The following is an 11,548-nucleotide window of genomic DNA, read 5'->3' as shown; positions in this document are numbered from 1 at the left end:
TTTGATGGGCTGGTAGAAAATGCTGATTCCATTTTTAATAGGGGTGTGGATACAAGCAAAACTTGAGATTGTCAAAGTTCCCGAACTTCCATCTTGAATCTTGTTCTATCACTTGTCTGTATCAGATTGTGATCTTTTTGTTTTTGTTTTCCTTCTGTGATGCATTTTGCAGAAAAAAAAGTCCATAAGAAAAAGGAGTACCTTTGAAAAATGTGCATAAACATGTTTTAATCAATGGGAGAAAAATGTTGTTGTTGTCCAGTCATTAAGTCATGTCCGACTCTTCGTGACCCCATGGACCATAGCAGGCAGGCCTTCCTGTCCTCTGCTCTCTCCTGGAGCGTGCTCAAGTTCATATTCATTGCATCGGTGATGCTATCTAGCCATCTCATCCTCTGCCATCCCATTCTCCTTTTGCCTTCAATCCTTCCCAGCATCAGGGTGTTTTCCAGTGACTTTTCTCTTTGCATTTGGTGGCCAAAATATTTGAGCTTCAGCTTCAGTATCTGTCCTTCCAATGAGCACTCAGGGTTGATTTTCCTTAGGATTGATTGATTTGATCTCCTTGCAGTCCAGGGGACTCGGAAGAGTCTTCTCCAGCACCACAGTTCAAAAGCATCAATTCGTCCCTCCCCCTGGAATCCTCCCCAGCTGGCTCCACTCCATGGCAAGGCCACTGAGCCGCCAGACAGGGCCATCCGCAGCCAGACTTCCGGCCACTGCCGGGCTGCAGTGGCCGTAAATGGTGGCTGTCATAGCGGCCGCCATTTGCATCCTTGCATTAAGCCGTGATAGACTATGTAAGTATTTACATAGCCTATCATGGCCTAATGCAGGCATGCCATTTGAGGCCGCAGCAGCTAGAAGACGAGCCAGAGCTGCCGGAGCCGCCTCATCCGCCGCCGCATCCACTTCCGACGCTTCCACATCTGCCGCCAGGTAGGTCCGTTATGGGTGGCTGGTGGCGGGGGGGAAGCCATTCCACCACGGATTACGAGGGGGCAGATTCTAAAGAATCCAGCCTCACTGGAGTCCGTCGCAGAATTCTCCAACATCCCTAGTGACCAAGCAGACCTAATAGCCGATTCATGCTGCTGTTCCCTAGAAACTGGTATTCAAAGGCATGCTGGTTGATCTTGGAGGTAGTTGGCCCAGTTTGCACATCATGATAAGCCTAAGCATGGACCATCCATCAGTTGTTTGTAGGGATGGATGAAAGTCCCTTACCTGTTCTCGAAGCTTGCTTCGCAGTGGGGGGGAGGCGCTTCGGTTCTCCCCCCGAAGTTCAGGCGAGGGGGGGGGAGGCACGCCGCCTCGCCCAGCCGAAATTCAGGCCGGAGGGGAGGCGCCCCATCCCTCGCTGGCGAAACTCAGGCCGGGTAGAAGCACCCCGTCTACCCGGCCTCGAAAAAAAAAGTAAAACACATACACACACACACACCCCCGTGATAGGCTACGTAACGATTTACGTAGCCTATCATGGCTACATTTCCAAAGTCAGCCATGATAGGCTATGTAAATCATCACGTGGCCTATCATGGGTGACTTTGGAAAACAAACAAACAGCACGTACGCAAATGGCGGCTCCCATGATAGGCTATGTAAAACCGCCATTTGCGTTCCTTATTTTGGCACGTCTAGTCTACGTAAAGATTTACGTAGACTACGGCGAAAATAAGGGCAACGCAAATAGCGTTCCCTTATTTTCGCCGTAGTCTACGTAAATCTTTACGTAGACTAGATGTGCCAAAATAAGGAATGCAAATGGCAGCGCCCATGGGCCGCCGCCATTTGCGTACGCACTTTTTTTCCCCCCAACGTCACCCGTGATAGGCTATGTGACGATTTACGTAGCCTATCACGGCTGACTTTGGAAATCTAGCCATGATAGGCTACGTAAATCATTACGTAGCCTATCACGGGTGTGTGTGTGTTTTTTTTTACCGCACTTTTTTTTTGCAATGGCTGCAGCGGCAGCCGGTCGGGAGACCGGCCGCTGCCCCCGCCCCTGCCGAAGTGCCGCTGAACCGCCGCTGGGACCCGCCGCCAAGAGGGACATTCGGCCACGGTAAGTCCCATCCCAGGGGGGGGCGGGGGGCCGGCGGAGAATTTCCCCACCAATTTCGGGGGGCCGAATGCGTTGGCATTCGGCCTCCTGAAGATTTGGGGAGAAATTCTCAGCCATCCCTAGTTGTTTGTTACTCCTTATGTTAGAAACAGGAACTCTGGTCTGTGTTTCATGGATCAGGCACCTTTCATTCCATTGTCTGCCCAGTGACAGAATCAAACATTTTTGTTTCCAAATTTGCACAAATGTGCATTTGCACATTCGCATATGCTAAAATGCAGAAATTCCCCCTAACCATGTGTTTTTGCACTTTAGCCTATGGGGGAAATGCATATTTGGGGTCAGGTTATGAAATGTTGAGTATTTGTCTGCAACAAAATTTGGGCAAAATTCAGGAAAATATAACTGGTCCACAAGTCTGCAGAATCTGCATGACAGAGGAAAAGCCAGTCCACTGAGGAATCCATTGATCGGATTCATGGATCTCCGAACTCCTTTGCTTCCGTTGTGGATTTCTCCAACATCCCTATTTATGACTCTGGCTTTTTCAGGTGAGAGAAAAACCAGAGTTCATATTGCTCGTGTTTATTTCTCCTCTTTCCGTGTTGCTATTTAATTAGTGCAGTGCCAACAATTTCTCCCATATTTTTTTTTAAACATTCTCATTTCATCATATAGGAAAGAAATTGCTTTTGAAAAGAAATGCAATGGTGAATAATTTTCTGGAGAAATTATCATGGGTTGGGTTGGGGTTTCTTCTGCTTACCTGACATAGAAGGGCAATAGCCAAGGCATGTGCACAAGTGTTGTGTCACTCACTGTACACTCATCTCTATGGCAGCCTGTACCTCCGTTGGCTTCCCACACTTCAATTAAAGTCCAGGGGAAGACTTCATGAGGGAATTCTTCCTATAGGACATTTCCAGATGAGGAAGCACAGTCTGCCTGGGAGGCTGCAGAGCAATGGAGAGATGTGTAATACAAAGAAACACACACACACAACACCCTTGGTCACCTCACAGTAAGCTCAAAACACCACACAATACACTATAAAACATACTGAGAATGAGGCAGAACAATGGGAGCCTCTTCGTTTGGGGTGGGTGGGGGGAACTTTTAGGAAATTGGAGGACAGGTTTTGGCACAGCACTAGCTCCGTCTTTCCCCTGGAGCTAGAGTCCACATTCTCCCCCTAACACAGGAATTGTGGTAGATGCCAAATGGGGGCCAGCTTGCCAAACCAGTTGATGCTGTGGTGCAGAAACCCACCCAGAAACTCTTAAGGGAAAGTAACACCACTGGTGATTCCTACCTGTGAGAAACTGTGGATAATTTTTCCTCCCCTTGGAGAAATTTGGCAAAAGTGTACTCCCAATTTCTTTGCCAACAGCTAGGGTGGATAATGTCAAGAGGCCATTTTTGTATAGTTCTAATTTTGCTTGAGTGCAAAATGTATCTAAATTAAGGTAAAATGTACATCTGGGGTTTCCAGCATGATGTTTTTAACTGGAATGGTGGGATGCATGCTGCGATGGGTGCCATGCATGCTGGACCATAAAAAAAATTGGTTTTGTATTCCAGAACTCAGACTCGACTTCTGCCTTTATTGAGGAGTTTGGGCAAGTGACACTTGTTTTAGGCTCACCAGTTTGCTTCTGGGGAATAAATGTTTTCTGACCATCCATAGTGACTTTGGCAGAATGGGCAAGCCAGGCCATGCAGCCATTTTGTGAGAGAGTCCCTGGCACTTACTCAAAACTCCAAATATGCCCATTGACCCCAATTGTCATTGCTGTTCTCCTCAGTAACTAAGGGGTTAATAAAGGAGTATCAACCTGTAATATTGCTCAGGGTGGGAGGTTGAGAGCTCTGGGAAGAGAACTACCCCTGACTGAGGATAAATGAGAAGCAAGGAGAAGTCTGCCTTCTGTGGATGCTAAAGGAAAAAAAGGAGAGAAAATGCTGTTGGTGGAGCTTCATTGTGGCCCTGGCTTGTTGCTGAGGCCTTGTTATTGTTCTGAATCCCAGCTGGGTCCTGGCTGTTGGCCAGGCAGCCTCTTTTGCCACCAGCATACACTAGTGATGGTGGAGAAATCCACCACGGACTCCAATGAGGCCCGATTCTTTAGAATCTGGCCCCCTGAAGTCTGTGGCGGAATGGACTGCTCCCCCCCCCATGAAGTCCGGTTGGGACGGACCCTACCTGGCATCAGCTGGTCTGGGTCCGGTGCCTTTGGTCCGCTATGCCATTTGCATCCCTGTTCTTTGCTGTGATAGGCTACGTAAATATTTTCATAGCTTATCACTGCCAAGGGCAGGGATGCAAATGGCGTCCGCTACACCGGACGCCATTTGTGTGGCAGTGGATGGAAGTCCAGCTGTGGACGGGCCTGGCTGGTGGCTCTACGGACTCACTGCAGAGTGGAGCAGGCCAGGGGGGATTTTGGGGCCATTTGCATCCCTGCTTTAGCTGTGATAGGCTACGTAAATATTTACGTAGCCTATCACGGGCTACCATAGGGACACCAATGGCGTCCCCTACTCAGGATGCCATTTGCGTCCGCAGCAGCCCAGCAGCAGCCGGAGCTGCTGCTGCCACCGCTGGAGCCAAAGCCACAGCTGGAGCTGCAGCCAGGTAGGCTCCGTTTCACGAGGCTTTTGCAGGGTGGAGGGGTGGGGGGCTCCATTCCGCCATGGATTCTGGGGAGCTGAATTCACTGGAATTCAGCCCTCCTGGGATTCGTGGCAGAATTCTCTAACATCCCTAGTCCCCTGTTGAAGACTAGTAGAAGCAGGGTTTCTTTCCTGAGGAGAAAGTCTGACTCAGAAAGTCTGAGTTCCCAATGCACTTGAATCAGCCAGCCAGCTTCCCCACCAAAGGGCATTGTGAGTTTGGACAAATATCCAGTACTCAAATTAGATAACATTTAGGGGCACTAAAGAAACTGTCTTGGCTCGTGAATCCTCTCATGTTTCTTCAAGTGCAGCGGTTTTCTTCCTCACAGATGTACCGCAAAGGGATGGTGCAGCAATGGTGTACTTTGTGTAAATCCCTCTGTATGCATCTTGTCTGCCCAGTTCACCATTTTGAATCCTCACGCTTTCCCCCCAATCTAGGTTACCCATTCCTCCCCATCCCTTTCTTAGTTACGGTTAGTCTGGACAGTAAACCTTGTCGTTGTCCATCTACGTGTGAGTGTGTGTGTGTGTGTGTGTGTGTGTGGTATTGAACTGTCAGAGGGGGTGGTGATAAATTGGGGCTGGGGGGGGAAGGGAGTTTCATGTGCTAGTTGCTGATGGAAGGGGCTTGTGCTAAGATTTCTTCCCAGAAGGACAATGATCACATTTTGCACATGCGACTCTAAAGAAACCAGGGATGGATGGTCCTTGGTTAGTATGCTGTAGCTGCTCCCACTTTCAGGAGGCCTGATTAAACAGATACACAAGCTGATGCCATGTGAACTGGGCCAGTATATGGCCATCATTGTTTTCTATCAGAGGACAGACACAGGTAAATGGTTTGAACGAGGGCCACATGACTTGAACGTTACACAGGCTCTGCAGAGTAGGGATGAGGAAACATGTGATGTTGGAGGTTGCTGAGGTTCCCCAAATTCCTCCTTGATGCTCATTTCCCCTCATCCACATTCCTGAAAGTGAGCTTTAAATAAAAATCAAGAAAAATGTCCATTTTAAAAGTGCACACCCAAAATGTGCACTTTCCACCCATAAGCTAAAGTGTGAAAATATGCATGGGGTGAATCTGCATTTACACAAGCACTCACCTGTGCAAGTATGCATTTTTGGAAGTAGACAGCCACACACCTGTGCACTTCTGAACACAATTTAAGGAACGTGTGAAAATTTCCCAAGCATTCTGCTCCTTCTCACATTTGCATTCGGGGTTGTGAACAGGATGTGTTTGCAGGATCCGCAAACAAGAACAAAATGTTCGGACATCCCTACTGTGGAGGTGACAGACTGTGTGGCAAGCTAACTTTGTAAGGGTCCTTCATGCAGGTAGCCTGCAAATCCTTCAAGTGAGCCTGCCCCTGCCCAGGGAGAGGGGAGCAATGGGTCCCAGAAGCCACACCTTTATTGGTGAGTAGGGAGCTTTCCCAAATCACCACCTCCTGGAGCTCCACAACTTTGGGCAGGTTAGCCCCAAAGGCAATCAGTAACCTGACCACATGCGCTTGGCAAATCCCAAGAGTTGACATTCACCATAAAGGTGCCTAGGGGTGCTCACCAGACCAAATCCCTACCTGATCATTCCTGCATATCCCTGAAAGTTGTGGCCACATTAACCTAATCAATAAGCACCACTCAACACTCTTCTCTGGATACTCAGAGCAGAGCAGGAGAGAAAAAAATCCTACCACCAAATCTTTCCAGTCAGTTCTTGGCAATGTTCTTGTGAGTGTCAGTTACCCTAGTAAGTTTTAGAAGGGCTCTCTCCAGTTGGAATATCAGGTGCTCTACTGAAAGCATTTGAATAAGATATGTAGTGATGTTAGAGAATTCTGCCACGGATCCCAGGGAGGTCGAATTCCAGTGAATTCGGCCCCCCGGAATCTGTGGTGGAACGGAGCAACCCGCCCCACCACCCCGCGAAAGCCCCCCGGAATGGAGCCTACCAGGCGGCGGCTGTGGCTTCGGCTCTGGCGGTGGCTCCAGCGGTGGCAGCGGCGGCGGCTCCAGCCGCTGCCAGGCTCCTGCGGACGCAAATGGTGTCCTGAGTAGGGGACGCCATTTGCCTCCCTATGGTAGCCCGTGATAGGCTACATAAATATTTATGTAGCCTATCATGGGCTACCATAGGGACGCAAATGGCGTGCCCTACTCAGGACGCCATTTGCGTCCGCAGCAGCCCGGCAGCGGCTGGAGGCCCCGCTGTGGGTTGGCCTGGCCAGTGGCTCTGCGGCCTGGCCACGGAGCGGAGCTGGCCAGGCAGGATTCCGGGGGGGAGGAATGGATAGCCTCCCCTCCCGTTGAGGATTTTGGGGGGAGGGATGGAGCGTGTTCCCCCCACCGTGGATGTCCCTGGACAAAACCAGGTAAGTGTTTCATACATCCCTAACATGATTTTCCATGTTTCCCAATCCCTCCTGAAAACCCACCTTTTATATGAAGTCTTTGGCACAGTCCCCTGGTCCCTATGCCCTTCTGTAAATAAATGAAACAGATAGAACTGAAACAACCACCTAGTGCTTCCCTGTTAATGTCCATCTCCAGTTTCCTCCCTTTCATCTGTTGTTTCCTCTCTGTTGAATTTAGAGGTATATGAAACATACTCACCGGTCCGCTGGGGGCATCCGCGGGGGGGGGAGGCGATCCGTCCCTCCCCCCAGAATTCTCCCTGGCTGGCTCCACTCCACAGCGAGTCTGCGGAGCCGCCGGCCGGGTCTGTCCGCAGCTGGACTTGTGTCCGCTGCAGGACTGCGAACGCAAATGGCATCCGGCGTAGCTGATTTGTGTCCCTGCGCTTTTCAGTGATAGGCTATGTAAATATTTTTCATGATAGGCTACGTAAAACAGGGGGAGTAGTCCGTTCCGCCACGGACTCTGGGGGGACTTCTTTAGAATCCGGCCTCATTGGAGTCCATGGCAGATTTCTCCGCCATCCCTAGTCGAATTAGAGATTGTAATCTCCTAGGGGCAGGGACCTGTCCAGGTACATCCTGTAGAGTAGCATACATACTGATGGCTCTACAAATAAAGAAATAAGCCTCCCTGAACACCTCTTTTTGGAAGGGAAAGGCAGGGTCAAAAACAAACAAACAAACAAACAAATCTGCAAAGAGCGTGAAATGAAATCCATTTTGAAAATGGACTATGTCTGGCCAAAACAGTCAAATGAAAACAAACTAGCCATCGTATAATACCCAAACACATGTCACAGCTGTGGAGGATGGCATTCCTCAGCCTACCTTGCAGAGTTTCTCAGCCAAGTTGTTGGTTTTTAGGTGCAGAGCATTCCCTATGATGGGCAGAGCAAATGGACCGGGTGGAAGATTTCCATGCCCTGCCTTCCTGCTCCTGGCTGCAAGGAAAAGAAGGCAAGTGAAACAGAGCAGGAGGAAAATGGTTAGTGTTCTCAGAGGCTCCATAGCAGTAGCCAACTGTGGGTAGAACTCCTCTGGATATTAGTCTGATGAAGTGAATGTATGGACCAAGGTCTGAATCACAGACTTATATACACTGGGAAGGCCAGCCATGGGCGCAAGTTCACCAATGGGAATCCTAGATTTCTCTGCGTCAGTAGGATTAGGCATTAAGTATCTACACGTCCTATCAGGTAGAAATTAACTTCTCTGAACTTCACTCTGTTGCCCTTTTATTTACTAAGTTCTAAGTCAATTTTTAACAGTGTTCCCCAGTGTACAATGGCGGCGGGGTGGAAGGGATGTTCTAAATGTGACCTGTGTCAATTTTGTACATGACAGATACAAAGAGTATTCTGGCCCATCTACGTGCAACATTCTTTTTAAAAGCTGACAAAAAAAATCTATCTATATCTCTGTCTATCTATCTATCTATCTATCTATCTATCTATCTATCTATCTATCTATCTTTGGGGTGGTCTGTGGGCTGCCTTTAATTTTTTTGCTTTGTTTTTGATGAACCTGTCATTTTCAGTCTCTCTTAGATTCTCAGTATTCCAATCTTAAATTCAGTTCATAACAAATGGAGAATTTGAGAATTTTCCAGTCTCAGTCCAATACAGTCCTGAACATTAAGAATATTTCTTTGGTTAAAGTTTGCATGAAAACTTTCTTCTAATGCATGCATTTCTTTGGAAGCAATCTTCCTAAAGTTTTGATTGGAGGGCCACCTTACAAAGTTCAGAGAAGAGCACATCTGGAAGAATAGCTGAGTTTTGGTTTGCACATTCATTCGTCTGGAATACCTGACAGAATGTCTCCCCCAGCTTGAACCAAGCTGTATACTACACTGTTCATCCAAGGCCATCCTCTGGATGCCTCCTCCAAGGGAGGCTTGGAGGGTGGCAACAAGGGAGAGCTCCTCTCCATGGTGGCCCCCCATTTATGGAATAATCTCCCTGATGAGACCTTCCTGGCACTAACATTGTCACCTTTTTGGTGTTAGCTTAAAACTGCCTACTCTCATGCATTTGGCAGGATATAAGAAGTCTTTTTGATCAGCTCCTGGATTGCCTCTGCCTGATAGCTTTATACTGCTTTGGATATATGCTCTTGTTGTTGTGTATGCTATCTGTTTTATATCCCGATGTGAATGGTTTTTGTACTTTATATATGTATTTTAATGGTTCTTAATTAAAGAATTTTAATGGTTCTTAATTAAAGACCCGCCACCGAGAGGGACATTCGCCGAAGGTAAGTCCCATCCCGGAGGGGGGCGGCGGGCCATCGGAGATTTTCCCCAACACTTTCGAGGGGCCGAATGCATCGGCACTCGGCCTCCCGAAGATTCATGGAGAAATTCTCCGCCATCCCTATTCTCCTGGCAATTTTAATTCTGACCTGTGATTCATCCAACCGGGCGTTTCTCATAATGTGCTCTGCATATAAGTTAAATATGTAGGGCGACAATATGCAGCCTTGTCGTACTCCTTTCCCAATTTCAAACAATCAGTTGTTCCATGTCTGGTTCTTACTGTTGCTTCTTGACCCTCATACAGGTTTCTCAGGAGACAGGTAAGGTGGTCTGGTACTCCCATCTCTTTCAGAATTTGCCACAGTTTGTTGTGATCCACACAATCAAAGGCTTTACCGTAGTCAATGAAGCAGAAATATACATTTTTCTGGAATTCTCTTGCTTTCTCCATGATCCAGCGAAAGTTGGTGATTTGATCTCTAGTTCCTCTGCCCCTTGGAAACCCCGCTTGTACTTCCGGTAGTTCTTGGTTCGCATAGTGCTAAAGCCTAGCTTGCAGGATTTTGATCATAACCCTGCTGGCATGTGAAATGAGCACAATTGTATGGTAGTTTGAACACTCTTTGGCATTGCCCTTCTTTGGAATAGGAATGTAAACTGACCTTTTCCAGTCTTGTGGCCACCGTTGAGTCTTCCAAATTTGTTGGCATATTGAGTGCAGAACTTTAACAGCATCATCTTTGAGGGTTTAAAATAGCTCAGCTGGAATACTGTCATCTCCGCTAGCTTTGTTGTTACTAATGCTTCCTAAGGCCCACTTGACTTCACTCTCGAGGATGTCAGGCTCAAGTTCAGTGACTGCACTCTCATGGCTATCAGGGACATTCAGATCTTTCCTGTATAGTTCTTCTATGTATTATTTCCACCTCTTCTTAATCTCATCTGCTTCTGTTAGGTCCCTTGCCTTCCTTGTCCTTTATCATGCCCGTCTTTGCACAAAACGTTCCCTTGAGATCTCCGATTTTCTTGAAGAGATCTCTAGTCTTTCCCATTCTGTTGTTTTCCTCAATTTCTTTGCATTGTTCATTTAAGAAGGCCTTCTTGTCTCTCCTTGCTATTCTCTGGAACTCTGCATTCAGTTGGATATATCTTCCCCTTTCTCCATTGCTTTTCACTTCCCTTCTTTCCTCAGCTACTTGTAAAGCCTCATCAGACAGCCACTTTGCTTTCTTGCATTTCTTTTTCTTTGGGATGGATTGAGTTGCTGCCTCCTGAACAATGTTACGGACCTCCGTCCATAGTTCCTCAGGCACTCTGTCTATCAGGTCTAATTCCTGAAATCTATTCCTCACCTCCACTGTATATTCATAAGGGATATGATTTAGGTCATACCTGAATGGTTTAGTGGTTTTCCCTATGTTCTCCAATTTAAGCTGAAATTTTGCAACAAGAAGCTCATGATCTGAGCCACAGTCAGCTCCAGGTCTTGTTTTTACTGACTGTATAGAGCTTCTCCATCTTTGGCTGCAAAGTACATAATCAATCTGATTTGATATTGACCATCTGGTGATGTCCATGTGTAGAGTCGGCTCTTGTGCTGTTGGAAAAGCGTGTTTGCTATGATCAGCGTGTTCTCTTGGCAAAACTCTATTAGCCTTTGTCCTGCTTCCTTTTGTACACCAAGGCCATGCCTGCCTGTTATCCCAGTGATTTCTTGACTTCCTACTTTAGCATTCCAATCCCTTATGATGAAGAGGACATCTTTTTTTGGTGTTAGTTCTAGAAGGTGTTGTAGGTCTTCATAGAACCGATCAACCTCAGCTTCTTCAGCCTCAGTGGTTGGGGCATAGATTTGAATTACTGTGATGTTGAATGGTTTGCCTTGGATTCGTACTGAGATCACTCTATCGTTTTTGAGATTGTACCCCAGTACTGCTTTTCCCACCCTTTTGTTGACTATGAGTGCTACTCCATTTCTTCTAAGGGATTCTTGCCCACAGTAGTAGATATGATGGTCACCTGAATTAAATTTGCCCATGCTTGCCCATTTTAGTTCACTGATTCCCAAGATGTCTATGTTCAATCTTGCCATCTCATGTTTGACCAGCTCCAGCTTACCTT

At 47.4% G+C, this 11,548-nt stretch overlaps 1 protein-coding gene across 1 annotated transcript in view; it reads right to left on the bottom strand.

Annotated features, from left to right (window-relative positions):
• The window catches only part of LOC146346576 (uncharacterized), a 78,216-nt gene that overhangs the window by 54,553 nt on the left and 12,115 nt on the right, over positions 1 to 11,548 (bottom strand). The gene's annotated exons all lie outside the window — the stretch shown is intronic.

Source organism: Heloderma suspectum, chromosome 4 (genome assembly GCF_057233095.1).
Source record: "Heloderma suspectum isolate Gila_16-S chromosome 4, 16-S_ref, whole genome shotgun sequence".
In the NCBI taxonomy this organism is placed as follows: domain Eukaryota; kingdom Metazoa; phylum Chordata; class Lepidosauria; order Squamata; family Helodermatidae; genus Heloderma; species Heloderma suspectum.
Note: the sequence above shows the minus strand (reverse complement) of the source record. Positions and strands in the feature narration are given on the sequence as shown.